Source organism: Passer domesticus, chromosome 24 (genome assembly GCF_036417665.1).
Source record: "Passer domesticus isolate bPasDom1 chromosome 24, bPasDom1.hap1, whole genome shotgun sequence".
In the NCBI taxonomy this organism is placed as follows: domain Eukaryota; kingdom Metazoa; phylum Chordata; class Aves; order Passeriformes; family Passeridae; genus Passer; species Passer domesticus.
In genome coordinates, this window is record NC_087497.1 from 2,342,706 (window position 1) to 2,359,082 (window position 16,377).

Below are 16,377 nucleotides of genomic sequence, written 5' to 3' on the forward strand. Positions count from 1 at the left end.
GAACTTTTAAAGAACATCTCCTTCCACCCCCTGCCATGGGGACACCTTCCACTGTCCCAGGTGGCTCCAAACCCCCTCCGCCCTGGCCTGGGACACTTCCAGGCATGGGGAATCCCCAACCTCTCTGGGCAGAGGAGTCTTATGAGGGTCCAGGTTTGTTTTTCCTGCAGAAAGAGACAGAACTCATCTCCAGGGATCCTGCAGCACCCAGGACCTGTTCCTGATGCCGGGTCTGTGCTGAGTGTTCTGGTCTCCCAGGCTGAGGTGAGGACTCTGTGCCACTGCCAGGGCCCAGCACTGCTCCTCACTCACCACAGCTGTACCTGCACCACCCTGCCCACCCCTTGCCCAAAATCCCACAGGGGAGGGTTGCCCAGAGCAGCCGTGGTGGAAAGTGTCCCAGGCCGGGCTGGATGGGGCTTGGGGTGACCTGGGACAGTGGAAGGTGTCCCTGCCCATAGCACCTTCAAACAAGATGAGTTTTAAGGTCCCTCCTAAGCCATTCCATGGTTCCACGACTCCACAAATCCATCACCGTGCCACCCCTGGAGCTGCAGCATGCCCACCGTGGGCAGGATCTCCATGGCAGGTCCACCCCTGAAAGTGGGACACAAAGCTGCTCCCAATGACCCGACAGTGACATGGCAGAGGTAAAACCCTGGGGGAGCTGTCCAGCCCCAGAGCCCGGGGCTCAGGGGGCTCAGGGGTGGCACCGGCAGCTCGGAGCACTCAGAGGCTCCCCGTGGGTTTTCCAGCACCGACAGAAAATGGTGCCCGGAAGATTTATTCATTTAACGCATCTGGTAATTACATTTCGGCAGGTGGTGTGTGGGGCCTGGATTCCTTCCATGCACACCAGGCTCGGGAAGGCTCCAGTCCCACGTTTGATAAATCTCAGAATAGAATAAATAAATAAAATCAACAGTCCCCAGCTGCGAGTGCGGAGGAGGCACATCCTCTCCCCGTGCCACGCGTTCCTCCTGCCTCCCCTGCGCCAGGGCCGGGATCCAGCACTGCCTGTGCTCCCAGGGATCCACCGGGAAATCCGGCACTGCCCGCTCCTCCCGGGGATCCACCGGGAAATCCGGCACTGCCTGCTGCTCCCAGGGATCCACCGGGAAATCCGGCACTGCCTGCTGCTCCCAGGGATCCACCGGGAAATCCGGCACTGCCTGCTGCTCCCGGGGATCCACCGGGAAATCCGGCACTGCCTGCTGCTCCCAGGGATCCACCGGGAAATCCGGCACTGCCCGCTCCTCCCGGGGATCCACCAGGGATCCGGCACTGCCTGCTGCTCCCAGGGATCCACCGGGAAATCCGGCACTGCCCGCTCCTCCCGGGGATCCACCAGGGAATCTGGCACTGCCTGCTGCTCCCAGGGATCCACCGGGAAATCCGGCACTGCCCGCTCCTCCCGGGGATCCACCGGGAAATCCGGCACTGCCTGCTGCTCCCAGGGATCCACCGGGAAATCCGGCACTGCCTGCTGCTCCCAGGGATCCACCGGGAAATCCGGCACTGCCTGCTGCTCCCGGGGATCCACCGGGGGATCCGGCACTGCCTGCTGCTCCCAGGGATCCACCGGGAAATCCGGCACTGCCCGCTCCTCCCGGGGATCCACCAGGGATCCGGCACTGCCTGCTGCTCCCAGGGATCCACCAGGGATCCGGCACTGCCTGCTGCTCCCGGGGATCCACCAGGGATCCGGCACTGCCTGCTGCTCCCAGGGATCCACCAGGGATCCGGCACTGCCTGCTGCTCCCAGGGATCCACCAGGGATCCGGCACTGCCCGCTCCTCCCGGGGATCCACCAGGGATCCGGCACTGCCTGCTGCTCCCAGGGATCCACCAGGGATCCGGCACTGCCTGCTGCTCCCAGGGATCCACCAGGGATCCGGCACTGCCCGCTCCTCCCAGGGATCCACCGGGAAATCCGGCACTGCCTGCTGCTCCCGGGGATCCACCGGGGGATCCGGCACTGCCTGCTGCTCCCAGGGATCCACCGGGAAATCCGGCACTGCCCGCTCCTCCCGGGGATCCACCAGGGAATCTGGCACTGCCTGCTGCTCCCAGGGATCCACCGGGAAATCCGGCACTGCCCGCTCCTCCCGGGGATCCACCAGGGATCCGGCACTGCCTGCTGCTCCCAGGGATCCACCGGGAAATCCGGCACTGCCCGCTCCTCCCGGGGATCCACCAGGGAATCTGGCACTGCCTGCTGCTCCCAGGGATCCACCGGGAAATCCGGCACTGCCTGCTGCTCCTGGGGATCCTCCAGGGGATCAGCACTGTCTGCTCCTCCCGGGGATCCTGCCTGGTGGCATCCAGTACTGCTCGCTCCTCCTGAGGATCCTCCAGGGAATCCAGCACTGCCCTCTCCTCCCGGGGATCCTCCAGGGGATCCAGCACTGCCCGCTCCTCCCGGGGATCCTCCCAGGAATCCGGCACTGCCCGCTCCTCCCGGGGATCCTCTGGGGGATCCGGAACTGTCTGCTCCTCCCAGGGATCCTCTGGGAAATCCGGCACTGCCCGCTCCTGCTGGGGATCCTCCGGGAGATCAGCACTGTCTGCTCCTCCCGGGGATCCAGCACTGCCCCATCCTCTCTGGGATCCTCCCTGGTGGGATCCAGCCCTGCCCCTTCCTCCCTGGGATCCAGCACTGCCTCTCCTCCCGGGGATCCTCCGGGGCATCCAGCAGTGCCCGCTCCTCCCGGGCACGGCATTCTCCCTGCTCTGACGGGCACAGGCACACGGGCTGGGGATGCAGAGCCAGCGCGGCTGGAGGGGGCTGGGGCCAGCTCTGCTCCCGGAGTTACGGCTCTGGCAGGGATGGGGACAGCACGAGGCAGCGGGGAAAGCACAGGGGAGGCAACCAGGACAGAGAGAGCCGGCGGATGGATAATCCAGAGTTTAAGGCGGGAAGGATGAGGCAGGAATTAGTGGTGAGAAAGGGGATGGCCCATGGAACACTGTGTGGCAAGAGCCAGAGGAACACGGGGGGCAGAGGAGGCTGCAGGGGGTGGGTGGACCTGGAAATGCTCAAGGCATGAGCAGATGTGTCGCCTCAGGACATGGATTGGTGGAATGTTGGACTCAATGATCTCAACAGTCTGTCCCAGCCATAATGACTTCATAATTCCCTGTCATGGTGCTGGGGGGCTTGGAGGGGACAGCTCCAGGGGCTGGGGGACACTCCAGGGCCTGGGGCACAGCTGGTGCACACAGGCCAGGCCTGTGGGGCAGTTTTTGGCATCCCATGAGGTGTCCCCAGGGGTGCACAGGGTGTTGCTGGGCAGGACACAGTGTGGGGCAGGGCTGTGAGTAAGGAAAGCTGGGCCACAGCTTCCTCTCCAAGGCATCTCAGACTTTCCAGGCTGTCCCAGCATGAGCAGTGGCAGTGCCAGGGTGTGGGCACTGTCCCCATGACAGAGGATGCTGTGAGCACAGCTGGTTGTGTGAGCACAGCTGGATGCTCACACCCAGCCCAGCCCACAGGAGACAGCCTGGCCTGGCAGGCAGGGCTCTGCAGGGACCCTCAGCCCCTGCTCCCTGCCTGTGCCAGGGAGGCTCTGGGGGTATCCTGAGGCAAACACCCAAGGCAGGAGCCCGTGGAGGGCACCACATCCCCCAGCAAGGAGCTGGCACAAAGACTGCGGCTGGGTTTTATTTTTATACTTCACCTCCCTGCCCCCTTTGTAGAAATGACATAATTATGGGGATTTAATGTTCCACTGCTAAATTTCTTCATTTTTCAGGATAATTTCCACTATTTCATCAAGGAATAATTAATTGCATTGTCTTTAATCAGTTGTTTTACAAATCCAGCAGCGCAAGAAATTTTCCTAGCCAGACAATGCAGGCAGCTGCTCTTCCCTTCTGGGTGTATTAATGAAGTGAAAGAGCTCGAGCTGGGGAGAAAAAATCGGCTGGGAAAAAAGAAATCTATTGACAGAGAGATTGAAAAGATGACAGTGTAATCCCTTAATGTGTGTGCTGGGGAGGCAGGGTGAGAGATGGAGCCCAGGTGTAAGGGCAGGAGGAACTGGGCTGCTGGGGCTCAGGGTTCCAAAGTCTCTCCTCTGTCCTCACAGGTCCTCAACATCAGATTATAATGTGGGGGTGCACAGGGGTGTCAGCACAACCTGTGGGTGCATAATAAATCATGGGATCACAGAATTCCAGAATGGTTTGGGTTGGAAGGGACCTCAAAGCTCATCTGGTTCCAACCCCCTGCCATGGGAAGAGACAACTTCCACTATCCCAGGGTGCTCAGGGCCCCCAACAACTTCACCATGAGCATTTCCAGGGATGGCAAAGTGTCTGAAAATGTCTAGAAGTGTGAAGATGTTCATGTGCAAATGCACAGATGTTTCTCAAAGGACCTAAACTGGATTTTAAAAAGCTATCTGAAAGCAAAACAAAACCCACCCTGGCCCTGGGGCAGAGGATGTGTTGGATGTGGAGTCGGAACTCCAGCCTGGCTTTCCCCTTCTCTCAGCCCCTTCCCAGCCAGAGTTACCCCTCCAGGGCACACAGTGGGCCCATGGAGATCATCATGTCCAAAGGTGTCCCCAGAGGTCCCTGCTTTGGGGTCTCATCTCTGCCCCACTGCCTTGGGGCTCCCACTCTGGCTGTGCCTCTCCTGCCTGCCCCTGTGTGCTTCCAGGCACCCCTGCCCTGCTCTGAGCCAAAAGGCAAAGAGAAGCAGCAAGAAGGGATGAGACACCCCAGATCCCTCGGTGTTCCCTCCCTGCTGCTAATGCAGGGCTCCAGGGCTGGGAGGAATGACAATCCCAGAATGGTTTGGGTTAGAAGGAACTTTAAAAATCATCTCATTCCAACCCCCTGCCATGGGCAGGGACACCTTCCACTGTCCCAGGTTGCTCCAAGCTCCATCCAACTTGGCCTTGGACACTTCCAGGCATGGGGATCTGCTGGTCTTTGTGTACCCCGTCATTCATCCAGGTCCCAGGGAGCATTTTCCATCTCAGCCACTGGTATTAGCCTTCTCCACCTCCTGGTGGAACATGATGGGGCAGCTCCTACTGAGCTCTGCCCATGGCCCTGTGCCACAGGGCTGGGTGGAGGCTCACCCCTCCCAGAGGGGGCCACGCCAAGCTCCAGGCTTGGATCTGGCCTGGGAGCTCCAGATCTCCTTGCAAAGTGCAGCTGTGCATGTGTCACCCTCGAGGGGAGGTGACAGAGCTCCAACAGGCTGCTGTCCCCAAACCACCCTGTGCCAGGGCACCTCCTCCCCTCCTGGGCACGGCAGTGCTGGGACCCACCCGTGGGGGGTGGCTGAGCTCTCCAGGGGATCAGAGCACCATTCCCTGCTGAGGACACTTCTCCATCCCAAATGTTCACTCCTCCAGGCTGCCCGGGGCAGGGGGCAGCCAGCATCCCTGGAAGTGTTCAGAAGGTGGATGTGGAATGGAGGGATTCAGCATCCCTGGAAGTGTTCAGAAGGTGGATGTGGAATGGAGGGATCCAGCATCCCTGGAAGTGTTCAGAAGGTGGATGTGGAATGGAGGATGTGGTTCAGTGTTGTGTTGATGCTTGGACTCAATCTTAGAAGTCTTTTCCAGCCTCAATGATTTCATGATTCTATTCCAGTACTTGCACAGTGCTTCCATCAGGAAATCTGAGCAGGCTTTGCCAGGAGGTCACAACATTTATCCTAAAATCCTGGGCAGGGCTCTGCACAGGGAGCTTGGTGGTTTTGGCACACCCACACTCAGGGTGCTCTGTGATTGACCAAGGGCCCTGCAGGGGCCAAATAACCCTGAAAGAGCACAGCTCAAACAGGGTAAGGCCAGGTGAAGGTCAAGAGGCTGGAAAGGGAAGGAAAATGTTTCCATCAGTCTTGCTTTGATTTCAGTTTGAAATCAGCTGGATGGAAGTACCCTGCAGATAGATGGGTGGAGGGGCAGCCCTTGGAGTAACCCAGGAGCTCTGGGGATGTGCTGCAGCATTTCACAGAATCCACAGCAGTGGCACTGCCAGCCCTGCTCACACCCCAATGAATCACAGAATTCCCAGAATTCCCAGAATCACTGAGTTGGAAGAGATCTTCAAGACCATTGAGTCCAACCCAGCCCCAACACCTCAACTCAACCCTGGCACCCAGTGCCACATCCAGGCGTGTTTTGATAATGTTCCTTTTCTCATGAGAAGATGCACGACACCAGTGCCCCGAGCCTTTGGGAATTGTTTGCATCCAGAGGTTTTTTCCCAGCCCCAGAGGGTTCTGACTGCAGGCCTGGGAAGCTGAGGACAGCTGAGGGTGTGCTGCTGCAGCCCTTGCAGTGCCCTGGCTGTGGGACAGAGATCAAAGGCCATAACCTGGAGAAACTTCTGGACCAACCAGTCCTTCTGGAGCTTGGAATCATGAGGAACCATGGTTATTCTTTACTCAGAGGGTGGAGAGACCTGGCTCAGGGTGCCCAGAGCAGCTGTGGCTGCCCCTGGAACCCTGGAAGTGTCCCAGGCCAGGCTGGACAGGCCTGGAGTGTTGGATTAAGCCCCTTTCTGACCCAGAGATGGGGTAACTGAGAGATGCTTTAAAAACGTCTGGTTTATTTTTAGTCTCGTGTGGAGAGTGAGATAATACAGATGTTATAATTCACGCTATTGCAATCAGAAGCCAACTATTTCTTAATTATAACACACTCAAAGTGTTTCCAACACTGGAGCAGCCTGGGGCAGTCGAAGGTAGGGGGGCAGGGGGGCTCTGGATGAGCTTTAAGGTCCCCTCCCACCCCACCAGTGTGGGATTTTATGGCTCCGTGTGTGAGAGAGAGCAGGGACAGAGCTGTGTGTGCTGTGCTCTGCAGCTGGATTGCAGCACATCTGTCTGCAGCTCTGTAAAGAGCAGGAGCCGGCTGCTGGGGCTTCCCCTCGCTATCTGCTGCGATCAGGTGTCTCAGGTTTCCCTCCGAGGCCTCGGGCTGGGGAAGGAGAGCCGTGTTCCTACAAGCAGGGCCATTGTCAGGCTCTGCAGGGACAGCAGCTCCACAGCAGGGGCTGGGCCGCCTCCCCTCCTCAGCTAGAGACAGCAGCTGCACCGCAGATAAGAACAAGATAAGGACCCCCCTTCTGTCCCTCATGCCCTTGCTCATGGAATAAGGCAGGGATTTAATCCTGCTTAGCGGGGAGGGATGGGAGAGGCTGGCTGGCTGTGCAGAGCCCTGCAGGGAGGAGAGGAGCCCAGCAGAGGAGCAGCAGCGGCTGTGCTCCTTTGGAACCGTGTGGGGACCGGGAGAGCCTCAGGAGGAGGCTCTGAGAGAGGCAGGAGGTGCTGGGAGGGCAAGGAGCAGGCACAGGGCTGAGGACAGCCCAGAATACCCAGAGCTGCTGCAATCAGGCAGATTGAGCTGCCTGGAGGGGATGGGGAGGGATGGAGAGATGGATGCAGGGATGGAGGGATGGAAGGATAGAGGAATGGAGGGATGCAGGGATGCAGGGATGCAGGGATGGAGTGATAGATGCAGGGATGGAGGGATGCAGGGATGGAGCGATGCAGGAATGCAGGGATGGATGAAGGGATGGAGGGATGGATGGATGGATGGATGGATGGATGGATGGATGGATGGATGGATGGATGGATGGAGGGATAGATGCAGGGATGGAAGAATGGAGGAATGGAGGAATGCAGGGATGCAGGAATGGATGGAGGGATGCAGGGCTGGGCTCTGAGCGAGCAGCAGCAGCTGGATGCAGACAGGGAGTGGCAGGTGTCAGGGATCACTTCAGGTGTGCCCAGCACCTGAACGTTCGTGCCATGCCGGCTCCCTGGCACAGCAGAGACAGCGGAGCTGCACTCAGCCTGCCCAGGAGGGCTGAATTCCTAATTCCCCTTCATGAATATGCACAGTGAGTAGCGGAGCGCTCTCCAATCCGGCCCCGGCAGCACAGCCATGTGATTTAACGTGACTGATCACCCTGTGCCCAGCACACAGCCCACACTAAATACCCACAGGATCCACAGAGTTAAATTATTTGAAGGAAAACGCAGCTCTCACATAATTTCCCCTAACAATCAGTACAATCGCAGGCAGCCTGCAAATATTCTGTGCAAGGGAAGGAGCTGATTCTCTCCGGGGAACTCCCTGCCCTGCTCTCAGAAAACGCCTCCTACAGCATCACCTTCAACAGGTTTCTGTGCCAGGAGTGTGGTCTTCGTTATCAAACTGCTTTATACAGTTATCAGCCCGAACTCCTCTGCAGCGTAAACATATCATTCCTGGGAGAAGCTGTCAGGGAGGGCCAGGCTGCAGCCTGCAATTAAAGCCCCAAACAATGCAGCCCAATAAATCAGCGGCGCTGCGGCCGGTCAGTGTCGCCAAGCGTGGAGTGAGGATCTTAATTACATTTAGACCAAACAAGTGGTGGATTATTTATGGGATACTCTAAGTGCCTGACAATGGGTAGAAAGCCATTCCACACGCATCCCTGGGCATTTCAGAGTCCGGGTGAAGAGGTAGGGAAAGAGAGGGAAAGAAGTGGAGCCAATATTCATCACCGAGCAAAATTGGAAGGGAAAGAGCTGTTGCTTTAAATAAGGCCCAATTGCATCATCAATTTAAAAGCAATGGCAGCAGCTTCTGGAGAAAGCAGCAGCTGCCACAGGTGGCCAAACAGCTGGAGAGCTGCCAGCACCCAGGGAGCCACCAGGACCCGCTGCTTTGCCACGCTGTGGCTCAGCTCTAACCCCTGTGCCCAGCCCCTGCAGAGAGAGAGCCCTGCTGCACCCAGGGGCTGGGTGGGCAAGGGGGGATCTGTTCCATGCCTTCTCCAGCCTGCAGCTGGATTTCAGCACCTCCCAGATGTGGCCTGGAGGATGCAAGCTGGCTGGGGAAGCTCAGGGATCAGCTGGAGCCACGTGGATCTGCCTCCAGGCACAGGAGCATCCCAGGGCTGTGCTCGAGGTCCAGCATGGTTCCTCTTACCAGTGCAGTGACCCTAAAGAGCAGAAGCTCCTTTGTGCTCAGGGTGATGGTTTCAGAAAGAGTTGTGCTTGTTCCCGTGCTGTTTAGAGACAGGAATCCTCCTGGAAAAGCTGTTTGCTCACAAGAGCTTTCTCCAGGGAAAGATCCTGGAGCGTGAGTGGGTCTGTCTCACTGCCCTGGGCTGAAACAGCCCCCCTAAAGCTGTTAGGGGGTCAGGAGTGTTGGCTGTGGCTGCAGACCTGCAGTCCCTGGTCACTCCAGGCCTTGCAGCCAGGCTGGGGTGCCAGGGGATTCCTGTCCGTGCCAGAAAATCCCAGAGGCTGTGAATGAACTCACAATGTGGAACAACAGAACATCCTGAGCTGGAGGGACCCACAGGATCATCCAGTGCAGACCCCCCAGACCCCCCACCAACCCCACCCTGGGCATCCCTGCAGCTCTGGCAGCCTCGGGGCCGTGCCCATTCCCTGGGGAGCCTGGGCAGTGCCAGCCCCTCTGGGGGAAGAGCCTTGCCCTGATCTCCAGCCTGAGCTGCCCTGGCCCAGCTCCAGCCGTGCCCTGGCTGCTGTCCCTGTCCCAGAGCAGAGATGGGAGCTGCCCCTCGGGAGGAGCTGCAGATCCCTGAGCTCTGCCCTCAGTGTGCCCTGCTCCAGGATGAGCACAGTGCCATTCCTGGGTCTCCTCTTGTCACCTGATGCCACCAGGCTGGTGGTGCAGTGCTGGTGCATCAGGGGGGCCTGGAGCAGGAGGGCTGTGGAGGCACAGACGGGCTCCAGAGGGGGATGCTCTGGTGTCACACAGCTCACCCAGACCGTGGTGAGCTGCTCAGAGCCCAGGGGCACTCAGGCCACCAGCTGGAACATGAACATTGTCAACGCCATGAACGTGCTCACACCAGGGGGACGCTGCCCCCAGCCCCCCCAGCAAACCTCGGGTGGTGACATTGACAGAGCCATGCCTGTCCCCAGCCTGTCCCCAGCCCTGGCTGCTCCCAGTGACCGTCTCGCCGCTGTCCCCGCGGCTCTGTCTGTCTGTCTGTGCCCGTCCCACAGCCCCTCTCTGGCCCAGGCCCTGCTGCACAGCCTGGGGCAGGCCAGCACGGCTGGGCTCAGTGCTCAGACGGGCCCTGCTTGTCTAGACAGCACCAGGGGGTGGCTCTGGGGTGTCCTTGAGCCCAAAGTAGGTCAGATGAGTCTGTTCTCCCAGCAGCTTTGTTGCTGCTGACCCTCCGGTGTGGACACGCTGTTCCAGCTGAGCTGCCTGAAATCAGGCAAGGTGATCCCATCTCCAGCAGCCTCTGGTCCTTCTGCAGGCCCTTGGGCTCCCTGTGCCATCCCCTGCGTGTCTGAGGGCTCAGACACATTTTTAGTCTCATGTGAAGGGTGAGATGACAGAGATGTTATAATTCACGCCATCACAATCAGAAGTCAACTATTTCTTGTATCTACTCTAAGTGTTTCTGGCCTGGCTGCAGGGTTTGTCAGGCTCCTCACACAGTGGCTCTGAGCTCAGCAGCAACTCCAGGCAGCCAGTCTGTGTCTCTTTTAGGACATCCTGAGGATCTGGCCCAGCCTTTCAGGCCAAGGAGGGTGGCATGGGCAGAGCCATCGTGCCTGCAGTACCAAGGACCACAGGTATCAATCACACTGAACATAAATAAGGGACAACCCCCAAAAATGAGCATTTTGTTGATCCAGCAGGACCACATCTTCCTTCCTTGGTGCCATGAGACCCTGAGTGTGGAGCCAGCCCAGCAGGACAGCCCCATCCTGGGATGGGGAAGAGGCTGTGCTGCCTGCAGAGAGCTGAGACAGGACCCTTCCATCTCTGGGGTGCTATCAGGTGACACAGCCCTGATTGCCTGGCACTGACTGCCCAAGCTGACAAGCCCGGCTGATCTCAGGCACTAATCCAAGGCCACGCCACGCCACGAGCCGCCCAAAGCTCCTGATGGATGCCAAGGTCACGGCAAGGCAAGCGAGGGGAGGACTGGGAGCCCAGTCCTTGCTGGGGCTCCCCAGCAGCGCTGGCCCACCTGCAGCCCCTGGGCTCCCTGTCCAGGCCGGTTCTCACCCACAGCCGCCTGGGGACAGGGATGTCCCGGTGTCCTGACACGCCTCTCGGAGGGCGCAAAGCGCTCAGAGGAACGCGGAGTTACCTCTCCCCCCTCGCCGTGTGTCTCAGCAGCCGACAGGCAGGAAAAGACCCTTGGCAGTTGTCAAGGCAACGCCGCATCACGGAGCGCTGCCGTGAAGCGGCAGCAGCCGGGGGCTCGGCTCCGCGCCCCCCTCTCTCCATCTCCAGCGCTCCCCTCTCTCCATCTCCAGCGCTCCCCTCTCTCCATCTCCAGCGCTCCCCTCTCTCCACCTCCAGCGCTCCCCTCTCTCCGTCTCCAGCGCTCCCCTCTCTCCATCTCCAGCGCTCCCCTCTCTCCATCTCCAGCACTCCCCTCTCTCCATCTCCAGCACTCCCCTCTCTCCACCTCCAGCGCTCCCCTCTCTCCACCTCCAGCGCTCCCCTCTCTCCACCTCCAGCGCTCCCCTCTCTCCGTGGCCGCGATGCTGCTCGCCCAGGGGCTGAGCAGGGATGCGGGACAGCCTCACGGCCCCAGGTGCTGCCCCGACCCCCTTCCCCGCAGGCTGTAGCCCCACAGCCCGCCCCAAAGCACCCATCCTTTCTGGGTGAGAGCTCCACGAGGCTGCTCCCAGCTCAGAGGGGGTTCCATGAGGTCCTCACAGTGTCACCCTGCCGTGTCCCTGCTGGGATCTGCCACAGGCAGAGTGAACCCCGCTTTGGAGAGCCCAGCAGGGGCCACCGCCCTGCAGATGCCCCCTTGCCCAGCCTGCAGGGGGATTGTGGAAGGGATCCCGTAATTTGTCCTTGTGGGGGAGCCTGTCCAGAGGGAGATGCAGCTCTCCGTCCTGTGCTGGCTTGTGAAGGCTGATCTAGAGCAGAGACTAGGTGGAGTTAAAGAATAAAGCAGAGATTTATTAAAAGGATCTCCTCCATGGATCCACCTTGGGCAGCACAAGAGCCCAGCCAGGGCTGCATTCTAGGTGAACTCAAAATGGTCACAAAATGCACAACTGCTCACGGGGTCTCTCACTTCTATAAGTTCTGCTCCATTTGCATATTGGAGTTAATTGTCCAATTACAGCTTTCTCCACAAAGTCTCATCCTTCTTGTTTTTCTCTCTTCAGCCCACGTTGTTTCTGCTCTTGGGCCTGGGATTTGGATCATTTGTCCTTGGTCCCCAGCTGGAGCAGGAATTGTTTTGTCTCCCTGCTCTGTGCAGAGAGCTCACCATCCCCTGATGTGAAGCCCAGACCCACACACTAAAGCAGCACAGAATCTGAAAAATAGAAAAGCTAGACCTGAGGCATCACAGCCAAGAGCATCCCTTCTGTCAGGGAAACCACAACAGCTCCTGGGCACGGTGGAACGGGTGGGGATGAGCCTTTGAGGTGGCTCCTACAGGTCAGACTCCCACAGAAACCAACAAAACCTGAAGACAAAGAGAGCTCCCTTTGGCAGCAGCCCTCCTGGAAGGGGTTTACTGGAAATGCATCTGGAGATGAGCAGGGAAAGGAGAAAATTCCCTGGATGGAGAGGTGTGGGTGGACTGATGCGTCTGGAATTTCCTGGTGCTCTCGCTCCAGGGAAATGATTGCTCTGCTCAGAGGGATCTATAAATAGACACTGCCCACAAACCTGCACTTCCCAGGGCCAGGACAGGCAGGAGCTCAGGGACTGCTGCCACAGCTGACACCCAGCCCCCAGCAGGTCCCCTGCCCTGCCCAGCCTTTCTCTGCCTCACAGGAGGGAAGGACACCAAAGAAATGAATTTTTTCTCAGGTAGGCAGTGTCTGGCAGAGAGGATGAGACAGGATCTCTTTGTGGTGCACAGGCACTCCGAGGTGGCATTGCCCTTGGTGTCACATCACTGCTGGCTGAAGCCCCTCCCCAAAGGAGTGCTCGGGGCTGGGGGCCACCTGTGCATCCCTGTGCCCACAGATGAGCGGGGGCAGTCACTAAGGGCTCCCCACTTTGGTCCTCACCAGGTCCTGGCAGAGCTGTTCCCACTGTGCCCTCCTTGGGCTGGGGAGCCACATCCCTGGAACAGGCACAGCCAGGGACACCTCCCCACCTGTCCCTGTCCCCTTTGGGACAGGCAGTCCCAGGCAGCCTGGTGGGTGGGCACTGCTGTCCCTGGGCTAACACCACCCCTGGGAAGCCAAAAGCTTTCCACAGCTTTGCAATCCCAAAACAAAAAATTACAAGCCAGAGGAATTGGAAAGGAGTTAGAGAGAATCCCAGTCAAGACCTGAGCTCTTAAACCACTCGGACTCAGACTGAGAGAGGATTTAAACCCACAGCAGTCAGCCTGCTCAGGGCTGAGTCTGCAGCATGCCCTTGGTAGGCTCTCCCCAGCCATGATCTCAGGACATCCCTGTGCTCCTGGAGAGCTGCTGCTGGTCCAGCACATCCCTCTGCCCCAGCACATCCCTCTGCCCCAGCACATCCCCCTGCTCCTCAGTAGCTGCTCTCCCAGCACGGCTGTCACCCCACAGAGTGCACACAGCCTGTCCTGAGCCCGGGGAGATGCTGGGAGGTGACACCTCCCCACGAGGGATCATCCCTGAGTAACCACAGCTGGGGTGGTGGCTGTGCCTCCCCACAGATTTCACAGGTCAGGCAAAATCAGTCCCTGGGATCAAAGCCAGCCTTGTGCCACAGGGAATGAAAGCACGAGGAGGAGCCCAGAAGCAGCCACGGCCCGGGGACTCTGCCGTGCAGGGTGCAGGTTGAGGTCTCAGTGAGCACTGCCCTGTCCATCCCTGGTGTCCAGCCCTGAGGGGACACCACGGCCTCAGGAAGAGGCTTTTCCCTGCAGCACACCCTGACACGGCTCCCCAGGGACAGCCCGGGCTCTCCCTGGAGCAGAGGGGACAGGGAGGACAGGAGGACAGGGAGGACAGGAGGACAGACAGGAGGACAGACAGGACAGAGAGGACAGGTCAGGGAGGACAGGGAGGACAGACAGGACAAGAGGACAGGAAGACAGGGAGGACAGGGAGAACAGACAGGACAGACAGGTCAGGGAGGACAGAGAGGACAGACAGGACAGAGAGGGCAGGAGGACAGAGAGGACAGACAGGACAGGGAGGACAGACAGGACAGGAAGGACAGGGAGGACAGAGAGGACAGAGAGGACAGGAGGACAGGGAGGACAGGAGGACAGAGAGGACAGAGAGGACAGGGAGGACAGACAGGACAGGGAGGACAGACAGGACAGGGAGGACAGACAGGACAGGAAGGACAGGAGGGCAGAGAGGACAGAGAGGACAGGGAGGACAGGGAGGACAGGAGGGCAGGGAGGACAGAGAGGACAGGGAGGACAGGGAGGACAGGAGGGCAGGGAGGACAGGAGGACAGGAGGGCAGGGAGGACAGATACCCCGGCAGGAGCAGGGCAGACGCTCCCGGTGGGGCCCAGCTCTGCCCCTGCCGAGGCTGTGGGAGGGAGGGGACGCTGGCAGGGCCAGGCAGGATGCAGCCGCTGGGCGAGCCCTGCGCAGAGGGGCCCTGCCAGCAGGAGGAGGATGCCAGCAGGGCGGCTTTCCGCAACGCAGCTCCCGCTGCGGCCCTGCCATGACGAGCTTCCTCGGAGAGGAGGGGACGACAGCGACCTCCCCACCCTGCCAGCCTGGAAAGCCTCACCCAGGCGATGCCAGGATGTGTTGTATCCCGTTGCCATGGCAACTGGCATCTCCCGGAGCCGAGGTGGGCGTGCGCGGAGTCCCGGCGCGGGGGCCAGGCTGGTGTGACCCGGCTGGTGACAATGGCACAGCAGAGAGCTCAGGGGTCACCCGTGCGGGCTGCAGGGCACATGGGGTGGCACCAGCGAGGCCAGCAGCACCTTCAGCGCACTCCAGAGCCTGGCACAGCCCGGCTGGAGGGATGGGGAGACACGGACCTGCAGGATGGGCGTGCAGAGAATCCTCACTCGGGTGGTGGCGGTGCACAGAGGGGCTGCACAGTGCGAGTGGTGGCATCCCTTCCACAGCGCAGGGACAGCCCTGCCGGTGCTGGGCCTCCTCCCTGCACCAGCTGCCTTTGCAGCTTCCCTCCTCCTCACAAAGGCTGGGGGATTCTCCCTGGGATCTCCCAAAGGTGCCCAAACCCCTCCGTTTTGGCCGCCTGCCTGGGCACAACGCTGTGGCTTCATGGGGTGTTCACTCAAGGGCCCTTTCCAAACCTGGATGGCCACGTTTTCCCAAGGCACGGGGCTGTGCTGCCCAAGCTCCGGGATTTGCTCCTCCTGGGATGCTTGGCACAGGGGAAAACTCTCCGTGGGTGGACTCGAGGAAGGAGGAGTCAGCTTCCGCCTGCCGCGTTGCTGAAGTGACACCTACCAGGCAGAAGGTCGGGGAGACCAAATTTTTCCATCACAACTTGTTAGAGAACGGAAATGTTTCAACCCAGCAGTGGAATATTATCCCTTCTACTCCTCCCAGCTTGAGTGACTACGGTTTTCCTCAAAAAAAAAAAAAAAAATAGGACAAAAATTACCTTGTGGGTTTGCTGTCGCATCATCCCACTGCTTTGCTTGGGGTGGAAAAGGAGAAGGTTTGAGGTAGGAGGAAAAAAAACCAAACAACTAACCCCCAAAAGCTGTGTTTAATTTAATAAAAAAATTATGAGGAAAACCAAAAATGCATCTGAAATCCCTTTCAAAATGAGCACGTTTTTACCAGGCGCCCTGATGTGAGCAGCACCACAGCCTTTCCCCGGCACGGCTCGGTGCTGAGTCTCTCTGGGAAGCCCTTTTCCAGCAGGGCGTCCCTCGGTGGGGCTGTCCCCGTGTCACAGCAGCAGCCCGGCTCTGCAGGCAGGCTCGCAGGAGGATGACCCTGCCCCGTCCATCACAGCCAGAGCGCAGCCCCGAGCTGCAGAGCCTGCTACAGCACACATCTTGGCAGAGGATGCTCAGCCCCACTCCTCCCCCTCAAAAAAAAAAAAAAAAATGAAGATTAGTTCCTCTTCGAACCAATTCCAGCCAATTTATCCTGCTGCATCCACCCAGCTCCAGCGGGATCTCACTGGAGGCATCAGGGTGGGGATGTGGAAAGCAGAGGGACTGAAATCTGCTCTTCTGGAAGCAATAAATGCCTCCTGCCTTTTCCAGGCACTTCCTGACCTTGCTGCAGCTGATGGGCAAGTTTATGATCCTGCATTTTAGCTAAATGGAAGAGGCAATTATTCTTCCTTTTGGACTAAAAGTGATTTGAGGAACAGAAATGCTAAACAAGCGGAGAGCCTGGCAAAAGCCAGCCCAGGAGGAAAGCTGGGGTCTCCTAGGAGAAGAGCTGGAGACGGAAGGGCTGGCAGAAGGCAGCTGTGGAGCACAGGGCGAGCTGCAGGGATGC